Source organism: Schistocerca serialis, chromosome 1 (assembly GCF_023864345.2).
Source record: "Schistocerca serialis cubense isolate TAMUIC-IGC-003099 chromosome 1, iqSchSeri2.2, whole genome shotgun sequence".
NCBI classification, from domain to species: domain Eukaryota; kingdom Metazoa; phylum Arthropoda; class Insecta; order Orthoptera; family Acrididae; genus Schistocerca; species Schistocerca serialis.
In genome coordinates, this window is record NC_064638.1 from 534,080,661 (window position 1) to 534,098,031 (window position 17,371).

At 42.6% G+C, this 17,371-nt stretch overlaps 1 long non-coding RNA gene across 1 annotated transcript in view; it reads right to left on the reverse strand.

Moving 5' to 3' along the window:
- Positions 1 to 3,008: 3,008 nt before the first annotated feature.
- Positions 3,009 to 17,371, reverse strand: part of LOC126457827 (uncharacterized) — a 50,909-nt gene continuing 36,546 nt past the window's right edge. Inside the window, exons 3-5 of the long non-coding RNA XR_007585531.1 lie at positions 13,524 to 13,559; positions 7,829 to 7,912; positions 3,009 to 3,074 (exon numbers count right to left, since the gene is read on the reverse strand). This is a non-coding gene — a long non-coding RNA (uncharacterized LOC126457827). The remainder of the gene's footprint in view (positions 3,075 to 7,828; positions 7,913 to 13,523; positions 13,560 to 17,371) is intronic.

The following is a 17,371-nucleotide window of genomic DNA, read 5'->3' on the forward strand; positions in this document are numbered from 1 at the left end:
CAGACCTATATCGCTAACCTCAGTTTGCTGCAGAATCACTGAACACATCTCAGTTCTAATATAAAACATTTTTTTCAGCCTAAGCAGCTTATGTCCACGAATCAGTATGGTTTTAGAAGGCATCGCTTGTGCGAATCTCAGCTTGCCCTTTTCTCACATCATAAACGAAGGACTATAGACGAAGAGCAACAGGCAGATTCCATATTTATAGATTTCCGGAAATCATTTGACACGGTGCTCCATTGCAGGAGCATATGGAATAGGTTCGCAGATATGTGAATGGCTCGATGATTTCTTAACTGATAATTGTTCCCGACGGAGATTGTTCATCAGAGACGAGCGTATCCCCAAGAGTGCCCCAGGGAAGTGACGTAGGACCGCTGTTGTCTGTATATATAAACCATCTGGCGGACAGGGTGGGCAGCAGTCTGCAGTTGTTTGCTGTTGATGCCGTGGTGTACGGCAAGGTGTCAAAGTTAACTAACTATAGGAGGAGACAAGACGACTTAGACAAAATTTCCAATTTGTGTGATGAATGGTAGGTAGCCCCAAATGTGGAAAAATGTCAATCAATGCGGATGAGTAGGAAGAACAAAGCTATGACGTTCGCAGCTTGGCACATTCAAGTCGTTTAACAGTCTGCGCGTAACGTAGCAAAGCGGTATGAAATGAACGAGCATATGAAAACTGTGGTAGGGAAGACAAATGTTTGACTTTGGTATATTGGGAGAATTTTAAGAAAGAGTGGTTCACCTGCAAAGGAGACCGCATATAGGACGCTGGTGCGACCTGTTCTTGAATACTGCTTGAGCGTTTGAGATCCCGTACCTGGCCGGATTTAAGGAAGACATAGAAGTAATTCAGAGGACGGCTGCTAGATTTGTTACCTGTAAGTTCGAACAAAACGTCGTACGGAAGTGCTTCGGGAACTCAAGTGGGAATCCTTCAAATGCACGCGACGTTCTTTTTGGGACACGCAATTAACAAAATTTAGAGAACTGGCATTTGAAGCTGACTGCCGAAAGATTCAATTGGCTCCAACATACATCGCGCGTAAGGGCTGCAAAGATAAGATACGGGATTAGGGGCTCATACGGAGGCGTACAGTCATTTTTTCCTCTCTCTATTTGCGAGTGGAACGGGAGGGTATGACACAGGATATCCTCCACCATGTACCCTACGGTGTCTTGCGGAGTATCTATGTAGATGCAGATGTAGGTTTACAGCTTCCGCTGCTACGCATGACGTAGATTACGTTTTCTCAAGCAATATGTTGCGACGTTTTACTCAGTACCGTAGTCCTATGGAGCGTGTCATGAAACTACGTACTACCCCGACGTCTAAACTTTATAAGTTTATCATACTACTATCAGTTTATCATACCATTTATTTTTAATGTGGATTTTAAGGTCTTACAACTAACTTTTAAAGACTCTGCGTACGTAAGCACCTGCAGTGGCCGGCAACGTTGGTTTTCTTTGCCAGTAATTGTAGTGCTGGTATAAATCTGCAACAATGCTTACCTTAGAGCTCCCCAAAGGAGAGAAGAGTAGCTTCACTGGCTTGAGTAACTTTCATTATATTGCTCAGTCAATGGCTTCATAAATCAAGGTACAATTCATTTGTTATTTCTGTAATTCATGAAATAAACTACACTGACGTGGAAAGCAAATCGAGACATGAAGAATGAATTGGGCCACGTAAACGAAAGTTGGTTGGCGTGTTTCTGCAACTGAAAGGTGATGCCTATTCAGATTTCGCGCCTGTCGCGTAAGAGTGGCACTAGTAGCGTCACTATGCGAATGAAAATCAGGGTTGCTTTAAATACACCCTGTGACGTTGGTGAACGTTAGCTACCTTTGAGATTGGAAGCGGTGAGTTGCTGTTAGTCAAGAATGACTTTAATGCGACAAAGTGGTAATTACTAACACCTCACTGAGTTTTAACGAGGTCGTGTAATAGGGCTACGATAAGCTGGATGTTCTTTCTGTGACGTACATGACTGCTGGCACCGGTGAATACGGGAATGAATGCACGGCCGTAAGACGACCGGGCTGTGGACGGTCTCGTGGCACTACCGAGAAGGGAGCTCATCGCGTTCGGCTTATGATTCTGCCGCATCGTACTGCATCTGCAGCAGCAATCTGAACAGCAGTTGGCAGGCCAGACACAACGAACTGTTACATATTGGATACTTCCAGGACAACTGCGAGCCACGCGCCCTATAGCGTGCATTCCTCTGAACCCAAACCACCGCGATTTGGGACTTCAGGGGTGTCCAGCGAGAGCTCATTGAAGGACACGTTGGAGGTTTGTTGTGTTTTCTGGTGAAAGCTGGTTCTGCCTGGGTGATAGTGATGGCAATGTTGGTTAGAAGGAGGCCAGCTCAGTGCCTACAACCAACCTGCGTCGACTTACACCTGTATTTGTGGTCTGGGATGCGATTTCGTATGGCAGCAGCAGCACTGACGTGGTTATCTCACGTATCCTGACTGCAGTTTTGTACGGCCATCTCATGTTTCGACTTGTTTTGCTACTATTCATGAACAGCATTCCAGGGGATGTTTTCCAACACGATAATGTTCGCCCACATATTGCTGTTGAATATATCCTTGCATTTAACGTTCCGGCAGTCACACCGTTTATTACTGTGCCAGCATTTCACATTTGCAATAGCTTATCTCGGACTTACATTAACTTGATCTCTCAATGTTGATCACTTACATATGTTACAAAGACAAATTAAATGTATTCCCGAATTCCCATCACTCCACATTAATTATTTTTTAGTGCTGCGATTTTTTTCGTCACTGTATTACGCTACTTCAGATATTATATGGAAGTAAAATGATACATTTAAATAAAATGCTGAATTCCGAGCAGTTGACAGCTAAGTCGGCCGTGAACACGGCAGGTACACAAATGTAGCCTTACCCGCCCTTGATGATGCACAGGTAACCCGAAAGGAAGACGTCCAGCTTCTCCTCGAAGTCACGCAGTAAGCAGGCGGCAAGGTGTCGGCAGACGCCCGTCGTGCCAGTCGGCGTGGTGCAATTTTGGAAGGTGTCATCCGTCTGAAAGAGACAGCCCAGGCCACACTAAGCTACTGCGTCATGCACGCGCTGGCGTCTGTTTCTAGTACAACGGTCATATATAAGTTATTTTTTAGTTTGATAGCAGAAACACTGGTAAAAAAGTCAAGCATCTGGAAGAAATGAACAAATGTTCGAATGTGTGTGAATTCTTAAGGGGCCAAACTGCTGAGGTCATCGCGTTCTAGACTTACACAGTACTTATACTTACCTCCGACGGGATGGGACATGCCGCCAGAAAACGCGTAGCCACTCCGTGCGGCAGGAAATGAATACATACATATCCAAATGAACACATACATATCCACACCAAGTGTATTAATACTTCGTGAGTGTTGCAATGTTGAATGAGTATCACAATGGATACCTGAGTGCATTAGTGTTATCATCATGTGAGCATATTATCATAGCTTACAAGCTAGTCACCGGGGAACATTAAAACTGCAACACCATGAAGGAGTCATGCAACAAACATCAAACTGACATGCACTGTACTACAGGTTTGTACATGCAAATTATTAGCATTTAAACGCAAGTGGACAATGTAGGAAGGAAAAGCGTCGTCTAAGGGTGGTCTAAAAATCCATAGCAATTGAAAATTCAGTACTTTACGGAAAATCTATCTAGAGAGGTAAAAACTGACACACATTCTTGAAATGATATAGGGTGTTATTGAAACAAAAAATGCAAAAAATGACCAGCAGATGTCACTTCATATGACACAAAAGCAGTACCTAGTATAACAATTGATTTTCTAGCAAAGACGACGTCCTTTATAAGAAACTTTCAACATTTTGTCTGTCGTTCATCAACAATATATGTAGCCGAAGGACAATGTTGTTATTACCACCGTATAGCACGTCAGCATGTATGGTGAGAATATTCCGTTGGATGTTGTACTGGTAACGAGGTCGGACGATCACCCACAATCAATAATTGAGGTCTGGGGACATGGGGGTCCAAGCATGGCGGAAATAACGGCTCAACACGCGATCCTCACCAAACGATGTGCGCCAGAGATCTTTCACACGTGTAGCAAATATGAGGTGGAACACCATCCTACAAAAAAGTCACATTTCCAACAGGTGTTTATCAGCAAGGCTAAGAATGATGGTGTTCTAGCATATGGGCGTACCTCGTACCCAGAAAAAAAATCACACTGACAGTCTCAAAAAAAGCACTAAGCATTTCCTTGGAGAAAAAGGCCCCGATCACGGCTGATGTGGCATATCCAAATCGCAGCGTGAGATTCTGGTCATACTGTGGTGTTTCCATGATGGCTTTAGAATTTTCGGCAGCCCAAATTCTGCACTTGTTCGAGTTTGCATGCGGCGTCATTGACGTGTTGCTCTTGAGAGGCATCTGTTGGTAGGTTTGCACTCGGTTCTCATATGAATAAAACTCCAGATCATTTCAGGCAAGTGTGTCACGTTTTACCTCTCTGAGTACATCATTCCGTGAACTGGTGCGTTTCTAAAAGTTAACGCACTTTTGAATCTGCCTGTACATCCTGTAAATAAGGTACCGCGTTTCTCGTACAGAAATCTAACCGTACACTTGATTACTTGTGATAGGATCTTGTCTGTGTGACAGAGAAACGGATACCAGCATCAAGAGCACGATCGTCACCTGCCGAGACTGCGGTTTGCCTTCCTGTGACATCCCTGCTAGTGTTCGCTTTCATACCATGACTATCATGCGAATATGGAACAGATGGATTATGAATGGCCTTACTCAACTTCACGCAGGATGGCAGGAGCCCCACATACCTAGCGCCTGATAGGACAAACATAATGTTCACTCGATTGTGCAGGATCGCACAGCCGCGTTATGGTTCTTGAGTCAGAAACTGGGCTTGTTTGCAATGATACAAGTGTCCATACGGACAGTGGGACGACTTCTGGACCACTACTGAATGTCAGATTAGCAACCATAGGCTGGTTTCCCTTGTTGTCATAGAAGAAACAATCACACCGAAAATGGTGCGCCCAACAACGCGGGGCTCAAGATTGGCACAACGTTGTCTTTACAGTCGGTTTCCGTTTCTGCTACGTTATCAGACTGGACTATTCGTATGGGGGTATTCTGAAAAGGGGAGGGAACGTTGTCAGATTGTACGCGTCATCGACGTGTGAGCGCCACGATTGGTGTGATAGCGTGGAGTGCCTCTCACCTATTGAAACCACATAGTCGTTCATTACTGAGATAATGCCACACCACCACTCGCCATCTACTACGATTCCAACTGACGAACTCTGGCGCAGAGTGAAACAGCTTCGCATGACGTGACCGTATCTGTCATTCTAGGTCAGCTCGAGACAGTGCCCATTCAAGTTTGAGCCATTGTTACTGCCAAAGGTTTCACCTCCGTGTACTAGTTTTCGCTCCTTATTCAACCCCAAATCACTTACAAATTTAATCGTGTGTTGGTCTCACCTTCCAGTTATAACTTAAAGCTATTTATAATGGGCGTGGACTGCCTCGGCATCTTTGTGAGCCTCGTGCACGACCATGAAGAACACGTCAGCAGCATTAGAGTTTTCCTGAGTAATTATTGTTGTCAGCATACAGAATGATCTTCTGAAGTCCATTATGATATGGAGCGTAGAGATATGACCCACTGTCAGACTGAACGTTAACATGAGGGAAATTACAGAATCGTCTAGATTGTATTCGAGAAACTCTAATCACACCGAGGGAGCAACACCATAATGAGCCCGAGGTACATCGTATTCACATTACCACTTGCTACCCTGGCACAAGTAATCGGTTCACTGCAACACACTGTGTCGTCCTGCATAATTTATTGGACACTGGCAGAAGCCACGACACTGCATTCGGTGTCGATAGCACCACAACATAGACGACTACGTTTAGACAATTCCTGAATCTGGGTAGCGTGGACTTCTGAGTAATGGTGTTGCATTATAACGACTGTTCTAGCTCTCTCAAATATCTGTCAACAGAGTCTGTAAAGCCCCCGAAGCGTTAGGACAAGTTCTATCACTGTATTACCCCAACCATTATCGTGTCTTGCTTTCGATTACCATTTGAGCTCCTGTAGCTATTCTCTGGCACAGAGATACCTCAGAGACATTGTGCGTCCTCCAGTGCTGCCTCTCGTTAACAGCATGTAGGTCCATCTTTCAGCACACTTAGCCATTCACGGCGCAGACTCTATGAAGTTTTGCATGAGGTCGATGTTGACACATGGTCATTTCCTGATCAATTCCATGCGTGGAACGAGGAAGGATCTTCAAATACAATTATATTGAATTTCCGCCTCCAGCTACATAAGCAAAGAAACTTTACCTAGGTTTCGGCTATTATAATGTAGCCTTCTTCGGAAATGTCACAATATATAATAAATTAACACATGGCAGATATATGTTAATTTGATTTTATATTGTGACATTTCTGAAGAAGGCTTCATTATCATATCCGAAACCTAGCTAAAGTTTCTTTCCTTATGCAACTGGAGGCTGAAATTTAATGTAATTACATTTTACAGTTGCTGACTCAACATCATGCTAAAAATATTCACCTTAAAATACGTCCCAATTTTGGTTATCTGGATCATAAGGAGCCCGATACAACAGTTGCCTCAGACGAAGATGTAAAGGCTGTAAATGCCCTTTGCCTCACAATCAGAGAAAGGATCCGGACCCAACGGGGTGCAAGATCCAGACAAGGGACCTTCAGCGCGCTCCTGTTTTGTTTCGCCGTTCAGTGAACTTCATTTTGTCATCATTTTTAAAAAAATCTCGTAATGTCTCGACGCGGTTCCACCTCACTTGCTCCTCTATTTCTGCATTGTTTATTAACCTGTCACCGAGTTAATTTACCCTAGTATGAGCCGCATAAGGCGTTACACTCCCTTCGTTTTGTGAACATTTCACAATCGATACGAGATATAGGCGTGGGAAGGGGAGCCGGGCGGGGGAGAGAGGACTCGTAACGTAACCTCTTTTGACCCTATTATCTCGCATTTCAACAGAGAGCAAAAAGCAAGTTTAGATTTTTAACTGGAACTATTTATCTCATTAGAGGACACTCTAAAACTCTTGAAAAGGCTAGTACAGTAGTGTGCTATTCAAGAGGTTTCGAAACTCGTATAAAATAGACGCAGAAGGGGAAGTCAAAGACATATATGACAAAAAGTAAGTAAGCTTTCTGATATTTCAATATTATTCGCCGTAACTGTTAGTACATTTATCCCACTGTGAGGTCAGAAAGATAAAGCCTACACCGAAAATTGTTTGCAGTATCTTGCGGAACCATGATTGTATTCAGGTGTGCACCACTTCATGTGAAGCAAACCGACAACCACGAATTTCTTTCTTCAACGCTCGAAAAATAAGAAAATCGCATCGGGCGAGATCGCGACTATATGGCGGATGCGTAAGAGCGTCCCAGGGTAACTTTTGCGGCGTACTAGAAACAAAGTTCGCAACATGTGGGCGGCCATTTTGTTGACAGGCTGATTCGATCGTTAACATCAACAAACTTTCCACCATATACAGCTATTTTGTACTTTATAGGATTATTTTGTATACTGTCGTACGACAGCACTTTCAAGAGCAACCGAAACATTTGTATGGAGACTGTCAGAGGCTTGATCCCTGTAAAACTGAACATCGTACCTACAGTTGGGACTGGTTCATTTGAGAGGACATATGCTCCATGGTCAATATTAACTCTGTAACTAAGGTAGCAAACATTTAGCAAGGACATACCTGGTTTAGGGCGAGCAGGAAATGTTGATCGGTGCCGTTAATGTTCTGGGCCCAGCCACGTGGTATCCTCCAACGTTGGCAGACCTTGTGGAAGAGAAACACCACAGAGTGAATGCAGCTAGTTAGGTCCTTAGATACACATCGAATATGTGATATTACAGGTACATATCTTAATTATTATATTTCCTATACGGTACGTCATTTCATTGTTGGTGATTGACGAAAACACTTTTTCTCTTAAATGTTGTTTCATCTTCTCGCTCCATATGCCTCCCGGATGGGATTACAGTGGCAAAAATATCTTCCTCTTAAGTCAGTCGCTTGAAAAATACAGGGTGTTTTTAAAATAATTCAATCAGTTTCGCAAGACCATACAGGGTGAGTCACTAACTACTGCCACCAAGAATAACTCCGAAAGTGTGATAGGAGCTGAAAAGTTTGTGGGACAAAAGTTGCATGGGACAACGGGGACCATAATATGACGTTGGTTTTTTGTTGCTAGGTGGGGTCGCGTCAGAGGTATGAAGGTCAGCTTTGTTTTTTCATATGGGATGTTATAGTTTGGTACTTATTTTCTGATAGCGGCTATAGAGATGAATCCAATGACGTCTAACAGTCTAACAGTAAGGTCTTTGAAGGTCAACGAATGTCAGAAAAGTGGCATGAACGTCCATTTACAGCAGGTTTTCGAAGTGATGACCATTGGTATAAATGCAGTGCTGCAATCTTCTTATCATGGATTGAGTGGTATTCCTTATCACATCGTCATTTATTGAAGCACATGCTCTGACAATTCTCTCTCGCATATCTTCAGATGTAGTTGCAACGTCTCCATAAACAATGTCTCACAAGAAAAAATCCAGAGGCGTCATGTCTGGCAAACCAACCAGCCACGACACATCTCCTCCGCGTCCAATCCAACGTTTTGGGAATTGTCTCTGTTAACTCATTTCTAGCCATCGGCAAAAAATGTGCCGGATACCCGTCGTGTTGATAGCACATTCTGTTCCTAGGTCCCAAAGGTATTTCTTCCAATAACAAGCCCAATATTTCTTGCAGGAATGTTGTCTACTTTCTACCATTAACATTTCCTTCGGTGAAATAGGGGCCTATAATTCTGTTCTTCAGAATCCCACACCATACATCCACCGACCGCGGTTCTTTTGTGCAACTTGCCGCTGCCATCATGGATTTTCAGTTGCCCAATAATGCATGCTATGCAAATTAACATTTCCATGGTTCGTAAATGTAGCCTCGTCAGTAAATAAAATCAAATTAATAAATGTGTCATCCCTCTGAATCCGAAGTTGAGGCCATCAGCAGAAATTAATGCGACACATACAATTTGTGCCAGTTAATTCTTGATGGAAATTGATGTGGTAAGGATGATATTTATCGCGATGCAGAACATGAACAACACTACTCTGGCTCATGCCAGATTCCCTTGCGATTTGACACGAACTAACACAAGGCTCTCGAACCTCAGTGGCAAGAGTACCAATTTCCGTTTCCTCGTTAGTAACTTTCCTTTGCCGGATATGTTTCCGATGCGTTAAAGATCCGGTTGTTCTCAGTTTATCATACACGTATTTAAAAGTACGACGTGTAGGGTGAGCACGTTGAGGATATCTTTCAGCGTATAATCTCTAGCTCTCACTGAATTTCGTTGCCATTCTCCGTAAATAAGAAGCATATCGACTTGTTCTTCGAAGGAATACATCATTCACACTCACTTGATTCTACGATACTAGTCTTAGCGTTCCTATTAGTGCTGTATTTCGAAACCGTCGAGTAGTGTTTACATGTCAGTGCACATTAGATCGATACGCCGTATTCGGCGAATATTTGCTATTTGCACGATATACGAGGGAGAATTGTCAGAGAATGTGCTACGATAAGTATCGAAGTGATAAGCAATACTACTCAATCCATGATAAGAAGATTGCAGCACTGCTTTGATACCAATGGTCATCACTTCGAACACCTTCTGTAAATGGACTTTTATGCCACTTTTCTGACCTTCATTGATATTCAGTGACCTTACTGTTACACATGACTGGATTCGTCTCGATAGCCGCTATCAGAAAATAAGTACCAAACTATAGCATCCCATTAGAAAAAAAAAGTTGACCATATCTCCGACGCGACCCCACCTGGCAACAAAAAAACTAACGTCATATTATGGCCCCCGTTGTCCAATGCAACATTTGTCCCACAAACGTTTCTGCTCCTATAGTACTTTGGAAGTTATTCTAGGTGGCAATAGTTAGTGACTCACCCTGCGTATTCTAATGGAATGAAGATGGAAATATTACGTAAAATTTAACTACCGTACAAAGTAGTATTAACTTATGATCATTAAACGGACCACATAACTGATACCACTAGTAACTTTCACCAGTTAGTGCACAAAGCAGTGAGAAGATTATGCGCTCTAATAATTTTGTTTCGTACTCAACACTTAAAAAGTAATGACTGCAAAAGCAGCGAGCAGGTGTGCTGTTCACCCTCACTCACCATACAGGCACCTCTTAAGAGTTGCACATTTTAATTGTACCATCACAGTACATATATTCGTTAATGAAATTCGTTATAAGTAATCTATCACAACTGGACAAAAATGGCGATGTTCATACCTAAAACACCAGAGGAGAAAATGATTTTTAGTACCCAGAATTGAAACTGACAGTGGCTCAAAAGGAATTTCGATATGCAGCAACCAAAGTTTTATATCATTTGCCCAATAACGAGAAATGTCTGAAAGGCAGCTAAGCAGTTTTAAATCTAACGTAATATTATTTCTTCTGGACAACTCTTTATATTCCACTGAAGAACTACTATGTAAGAACTGGTGCCTTGTATTAAAAATAGTAATTAAATAAAGAAAAACTTATTTTTCTGTGCAGTCGCATGAGCATGACTATGTGCATTAATGTTGACACTAATGAATATATATCCTGTAGGCTGACTCATTTCACTTCCTTTCGATAAAAGAATCGTGCTTCTGGAACATCTAATTAAATAGCTAACTAACTGGAAACAACAGTCCGACTTTTGCGATCAATGAACACCGATTATCGAAAGTATAACGGGAGATTAAAGCATTTCTGTTTGACGGTCTTGCTGCTGCCTATATGGAACGAAACGTGACTCTGATGCGCATACGCAATCACCGACATGCAGGAAAGAGATTAGTTCAGCATTCGTGTTTTTGTGACGCACGTACGGTAAATGGGGAAACGTAAACTACGGCGATGTTATTACCAAATGCGTCCAAGCAGGGCCAACGAGTTGCTATTACTTTCTTGGCTGCTGAAGGACAAACACCGATAGACATCCACAGGAGAAAGAAGAGCCAACTCTGTGGAATGGTGCGCCAAGTTCTGTGCTGGTCGCCATTCGACACAAGACGGTGGTCGCTCTGGGAGGCCAAGTTACTCCATCTGAAGCGGGAGATCCTCGAGCAGCCGCCATACAGTCCTGATCTCTCCCCACGCCATTACCACGCCTTCGGTCCCTCAAAAAGGCCTTAAAGAACCGACGATTCCTGTCGGACGAAGATGTGAAGCAGGCCGTTACGGACTTCATCACGCAGCGAACACAGTGTTTCACCAAACGGATATATTCAAACTGTTGCATCGATGGGATGAATGCCTCAGTACCCTTGGCGATTTTGCCTCACTGGCATACCGATTCTGGACCGTAAGGCCTTCGGCGGAGAAACTTCTTAATCGCCCCTAATAGTTAACGGAAAGTGAAACGGGTGCCGGGGTGTGTTGCGCCATTTTGTTCTACGGAATAAGCGCAGCAATATGGGTCGACGTGCAGATGACGCAGAATGTCGCGAAAATATTTTCGTATGTGCACATGCCGAAGACCAATCCCTGAACTAAGTTGCTGGCTATGTCAGTGTATATCTACGCGTGGACTCTACAGCCTCTCTAGCGGGAATTGTATTCCAGTCTCAGAAATGTAATAAGGCGTGAGAACAGTGACCGTAATACTGCGTGAGAATATTGAATGGAGTCAAGGAATGGACACGAGTGGCACTTCTTGTCACTGGCAGTCGGTTTCAAACTCTACAAGGATTGCTGCTGTCAGTAAATACAATTCAATCCAAATAAATTACAAAGTTAACAATGGGAATGAAACTGCTTCTAATGGACGGCTACTTCGCAAAAGGCACTGCTCACAGCAGCGTGTAAGGCTGCACTGCGCGTCTTCAAATGGGCCAAACTACACCAGAATTGACAATAGCAGACTGGAAGCGTATAGTGGCCACCGACAAGTCCCGAATTTTGCTCTTTTCAAATGACGCAGGACATCGAGTGAATCAATGGCCAGCTGTGGTGTTTAACCTGTGGAGGATATATCGCGGAAGTGTTTCTGTAATGTTTTCAGTGTGTTTCTAAAAAAAAGTCCCCTAGAACTTATAACTACTTAAACCTAACTAAACTAAGGACATCACACACCCATGCCCGAGGCAGGATTCGAACCTGCGACCGTAGCGGTCGAGCGGTTACAGACTAGTGCCTAGAACCGCTCGGCCAACCCGGCCGGCGTGTGTTTATCATACAATGACTTGTGCCCATACATTAAGGTTACAGTCAGTAAGAAACAGGATGTTTTTTCAACAGTGTCGGTGACCCAATATTCCCTTTCTTCTACACCTTCATAATGAGTATGCTCCTTCGTTCCTGAATGGAAGCCGTTATCAAGATGAGGTCGAAGCATCCGAAGTTCAAGAAATCTGCTTCTCTGGAAACAAAATAACTAATGAAGGACGGAGCAATAAGAACATGAAATCAGACTAGCTGAGGGAGAGAGTGCGATCCTGGCGAAGAAAAATCTACTTGTGTCAAACCCAGGTCTTCATCGAAGAAAGAAATATCGGAGAGTGAATGTTCGGGGCATAGTGTTCTGCGGAAGTGTATCGTTGACTGTGGGAAAACCATAACAGAAGAGGATCGAAGCGCTTGATGTATTATGCAGCAAAAGGATACCGAAAAATAGGTGTGCTGACAAGATAAAGAATAACGAGTTTCTTCGAAGAATTGACAAACAAAGCAAATCATGAGAAACACTGACAAGAAGAACATATGTTAAGATATCGAGAGGCAAGGGAGATGAAGAGAGTACAAACCGTAGAGGAAAAAAGAGATTCAAATATATCAAACAAGCAAAGAACAACATATTGCGATGTAAATGCTAGTCTAAGATGAAGAGGTTCGCACAAGAGAAAAGTTCGTGGCTGGCTGTATGAAGCCAGAAGGAAAATTTAAAGAAAAGGGTCTAGATGCGTTATTGCACTGTTACACGGTATTAACAAAATATCTACTGCGGGTGATTAACTTTGGTATGGTATGCTTAACTTTACAGAATGCTAACAATAACTGACAATAATACTTTCAGTGTAAATTGTTAAAACAGCAACCTATATCGCATTTTATCTTACTCGCCAAAAACGATTCTTTAATAAAAAAGGAATTCCTTCCGTGAGCCAAAACTGAAAAAAAAGCAACATTAAAGCCAGTCTCAAGCCAAAGTTTGGTTTTAACATTTTATTGAATTAATAGGTATTCTTTTATTAGAACTGGCACGCCCTTAACAGTGTCCGACCTTCGAGCTTCCTTAGCAATTCTCTTGCAGGGGCAGATACAGGGATATTCACTCCGAACTAAGACCTGAGGCTTACCTGCCGCAACTTCCTTGACTGCCTGACGACTGTGCTCTGAAACATTTAGGAATGGAGTTAGAATCAGGTCACGACTACTCCGTTGTAAAACAAAACATGCATTAAAATACACTTGTTGCTTAGATATAACACAGATTACTTTCTAATCACTGTTCAGAATGCAGCCGTCTTACTTTTCATCTCTGTCTCTACATCATCCACTTCTACAGTTTTTATAACAGCAGCTGCCGAGAAAATGCCTGAGAATAATGTCAGAGCAGCGTATGGGAGGTACAATCCACCAAAATGTTGCCAGATGACGGTAGGCCTTTAAATAATTAAATATTTTAGGTTCCATTCAACAGTATAATGTCATTAAGTAAATGCTTTGCCGTGGTTGCGCTTCAACTTTTGAATTTTCACCGATTTCTAAAACCAGTCTACTTCAGTTCCGACAAACAAATTGAGGCTGCAGAAGAATGAGCGATGATCCGCTTTGTCTATTCGGGTTTTCGACGTGCTTTAGGGGTCCATAGGATGTAGCCGGAGATACGCAGAGCGAGACCACCCCACGGCTATTGCGGCTGTCCACGATCAGTGGCAAAGAGCGGGTTACCGCCACCTGAATTTAATCCCCGTCCAGGATACGCGTAACCCTCACACCATCAGACCTGTAACCCGGTTAGCCACCACAACTGTACCTAAACATGTGGCTGCCTTCCCCAACGCCCGCCTGTGTGATGAACGGATTCGCCTCCCGACATTTGTCAGCGACCCTGTGCCCGCTTACATGTTGTTTGATAAATTTACGAAAGCACTCGTTTGCACCTCCACAGTTCATTAATTTTGCATACTCACCTGGCATAAACAACACTGCTCAGAGTAACACTTGAATCCACACGCACATAATAATATTTTTATTTGAAGAGCAAGTGGTGCTCCTATTGAATGGTGTACCTAGTAGATTTCCTTTCCCAACTGTTTGTATGTTTAGACAAGTGAGGTAGACGTTGATAATTCACAATGTAAATTCTGTCTTTGTTATGCAAAATGACTTTATATGTCAAAAGTGCACAGAATCACAAAGAAACGTACCCAGTTTACCAAAGTTACCATTTTTTAATATCGAAGTATGTTTCGAATTACGCTCATAGAAGCAGAAGCTGCGTCGATGGCACAATTGTTTTAATTTTTGTAATGATACAGGGACTTCATTAATTTGCTTATTGGAAGAGTGGTAGGACTTTAGTTCTCCTTGCTCAGCTTCGATGCTAAATTTAAGGAGAAATTCCCTTCTCTTGCCGTGTCACGAAGACGTAAGCAGTGACGATATAGGACTAGTGTGCAGGGAACTTCATTAATTCGGGGGACAACAGGATGATGTGACGTAACTGTCACATGTCGCTCAGCGATCAAAAATGAATACGTTCCTGTTTTATTCCCCTAACTTTTCTAGACGGAGGAACAGGGTCTGTAAATGAAGTTTGAGCTTGTAAAATTCCCCGTTGCTGGAATTGGTGAGAGAGACCATCTGCAGCCTTTAGGCACTGAGTGGCCGAGTAGCGGACAGTTCGAAGGTTTCCATGAATTCTCTCAGAAGCAGTGTAGCTACGTGAAGATGGCGCTTCAGGTAACAGCGGTCTCAGACAGAGGTATCGCAAAGCGCCTTTTCAGAACTGTTGGAATTGGGAGTTTCCTGGAGGAGGGGCTGGCGTGCCGTTAGAAATGTTCATAGACTTTCCTTGAACCATATTGAAACAATGAGACACAAATATTTCACCGTACATAACATGGGAAACGAACTGCGTTTCGCGCCCAGACAAATTTTCGGTCAAACGAGGAGAGAGCGCGATCTGTACAAACTTCTACTCAGTTTACAGAACTAAAATAAGTGCATGTTGAGAGACTCATGATGGCTTCCATCACATGAAAAATTCTCAGTTGTCACCTTGGCAAAACTCGTGAATCTTCCACTCCAAAAAGGTGTGGGGTGAAACGAAGACCACTAACTTTGGTATTCGGGACGGCGGGCAGTATATCGTCACAGAGATATCGAGAGGTATCCAACTCCTGCCTGGAGCTTCTTTCACTGAATTTTGTGTAAGTTTCGCATTTAGCGTTTGCGTTTTCTCTGTGAAGCTTCCAATTTGTGAGTTTATTCCGCAATGGGACTTTGCTTTTCGTACTAAATTTTCTTTTGTATTGGTATCATGCATCGAACTTTCCCAGTACTGTTGCATTCGTGAACTGCTCAGACTTCGAAAGTCACTTGCTTCTTGAGCAGCTGTCTTCCATATAGCTTTTAGGTGTTTCTGCTTTATACAAGGCTTTGAGAACTGATCTGATATGTTTCACCGTGTTGATTAAAGTACATTTTTCTGTAATTTCACCCCCATTACTTTTCATACGAAAATGTTATAATTAATAAAATCAGAGTGTATGAGAAAGAGTCAAAGTAGCACCAAACTCAGGGAATAAGTGTGAGAGCAAATGCAGGAAATTTGGCAAGGTAAGAGTGAAGGTGATTTTCAATTGCCTTCTTCCGACCTGTTACTAAGTATCAAGAGTGTATCTGTGTCGAGTGGATGAATGTGGTGAATGCTTGTAAAGTGCAGTATTGTGTTTCTGTAGTTACAGATTAACGGATATGTGGGAGTGAAGCCCAGAGCCGGCACTTAACTCCACCTCTTGAACAGTACGTGGTCGGCTACGTACCTTAACGTCTCTAATCAACAGTCGTAGCATTATAACATTGCCGCAGACCCTCGCCTCATGAGACCTCACAGAGACTGGTGATTCACAACTTTACACTTCCACATCTCCATTCCTAGTAATCCAAAAACAGAAAGTGACAATTTTTCCACAACCACGACTGGAACCAACGTACTTCCCAGCCTCACCTCACCTCACACGAGTGCTTTAGCATCTTTGGATTCGAACGCAGTTCATGATGTATGTCTACAATATTAGCTTCAGAACTAAAAGTCTGACATGTGAGAAGAGTGCTAGTGAAATGAATTATGGAATACAAGGATTCGTAGAAATTTCTCAGATTGCGATAAGTACTTCTTTAAAGACATTTCGATGCAAATATTTGAAGTTCCACGCGCACGATTGATGACGTATGGGAAACTTATGAAGGAGCATTTATAGTATGTTCAAAGCCAGGTATATCAGCGATTATATCATCTGCAGACAATATTAAAAAGCTCTATGAGACTTATGGAAAAACTGTGAAATTCATTATGGAGAAACCTGGTGTATTTAATATAGCTGTAAGTTAATTTCTGCTTGGTTTCTCACCTACATGACGAAATGCCGTCTTCTGGCACGTCTTTGGCTTCTTTCTTCATTAGGTACTCATATTTGTTCTCTAATTTTTCGTTGCTTTGCATCACTATGCATTTTCTTACGTTGTGGGCAGCACACATTTTCGTACACAACTGTTTTCCGTTTATTTTTCTGTTTGTAAGTGTTACTGTGGACAGTTTAGTGAGAGGGCAGTTCTTATCAGAACTAACAGCAAACCAACACCGATACTCACGTATACATGAAGACGTCGCAAGCTGTAAATGAAGAGATGTAGAAACTACGTGAGGATACGGAAAGGGGAATACAGTACGTAAATGGAGACGAAATTTCTAATAGTCATGGGAGACTGAAATACAACTATAGAGGAATGAGTAGAAGAAACGGTTACAGGAGAGTATTGGCTTGAGAGAAGGAATGAAAGAGAGAAAAACTGATCGAGTTCTGTAGTAAATATCAGCAAGTAATAGCGAATGCAGCACGTAAATGGAGACGAAATTTCTAATAGTCATGGGAGACTGGAATAGAACTGTAGGGTAATGAGTAGAAGAAACGTTTAC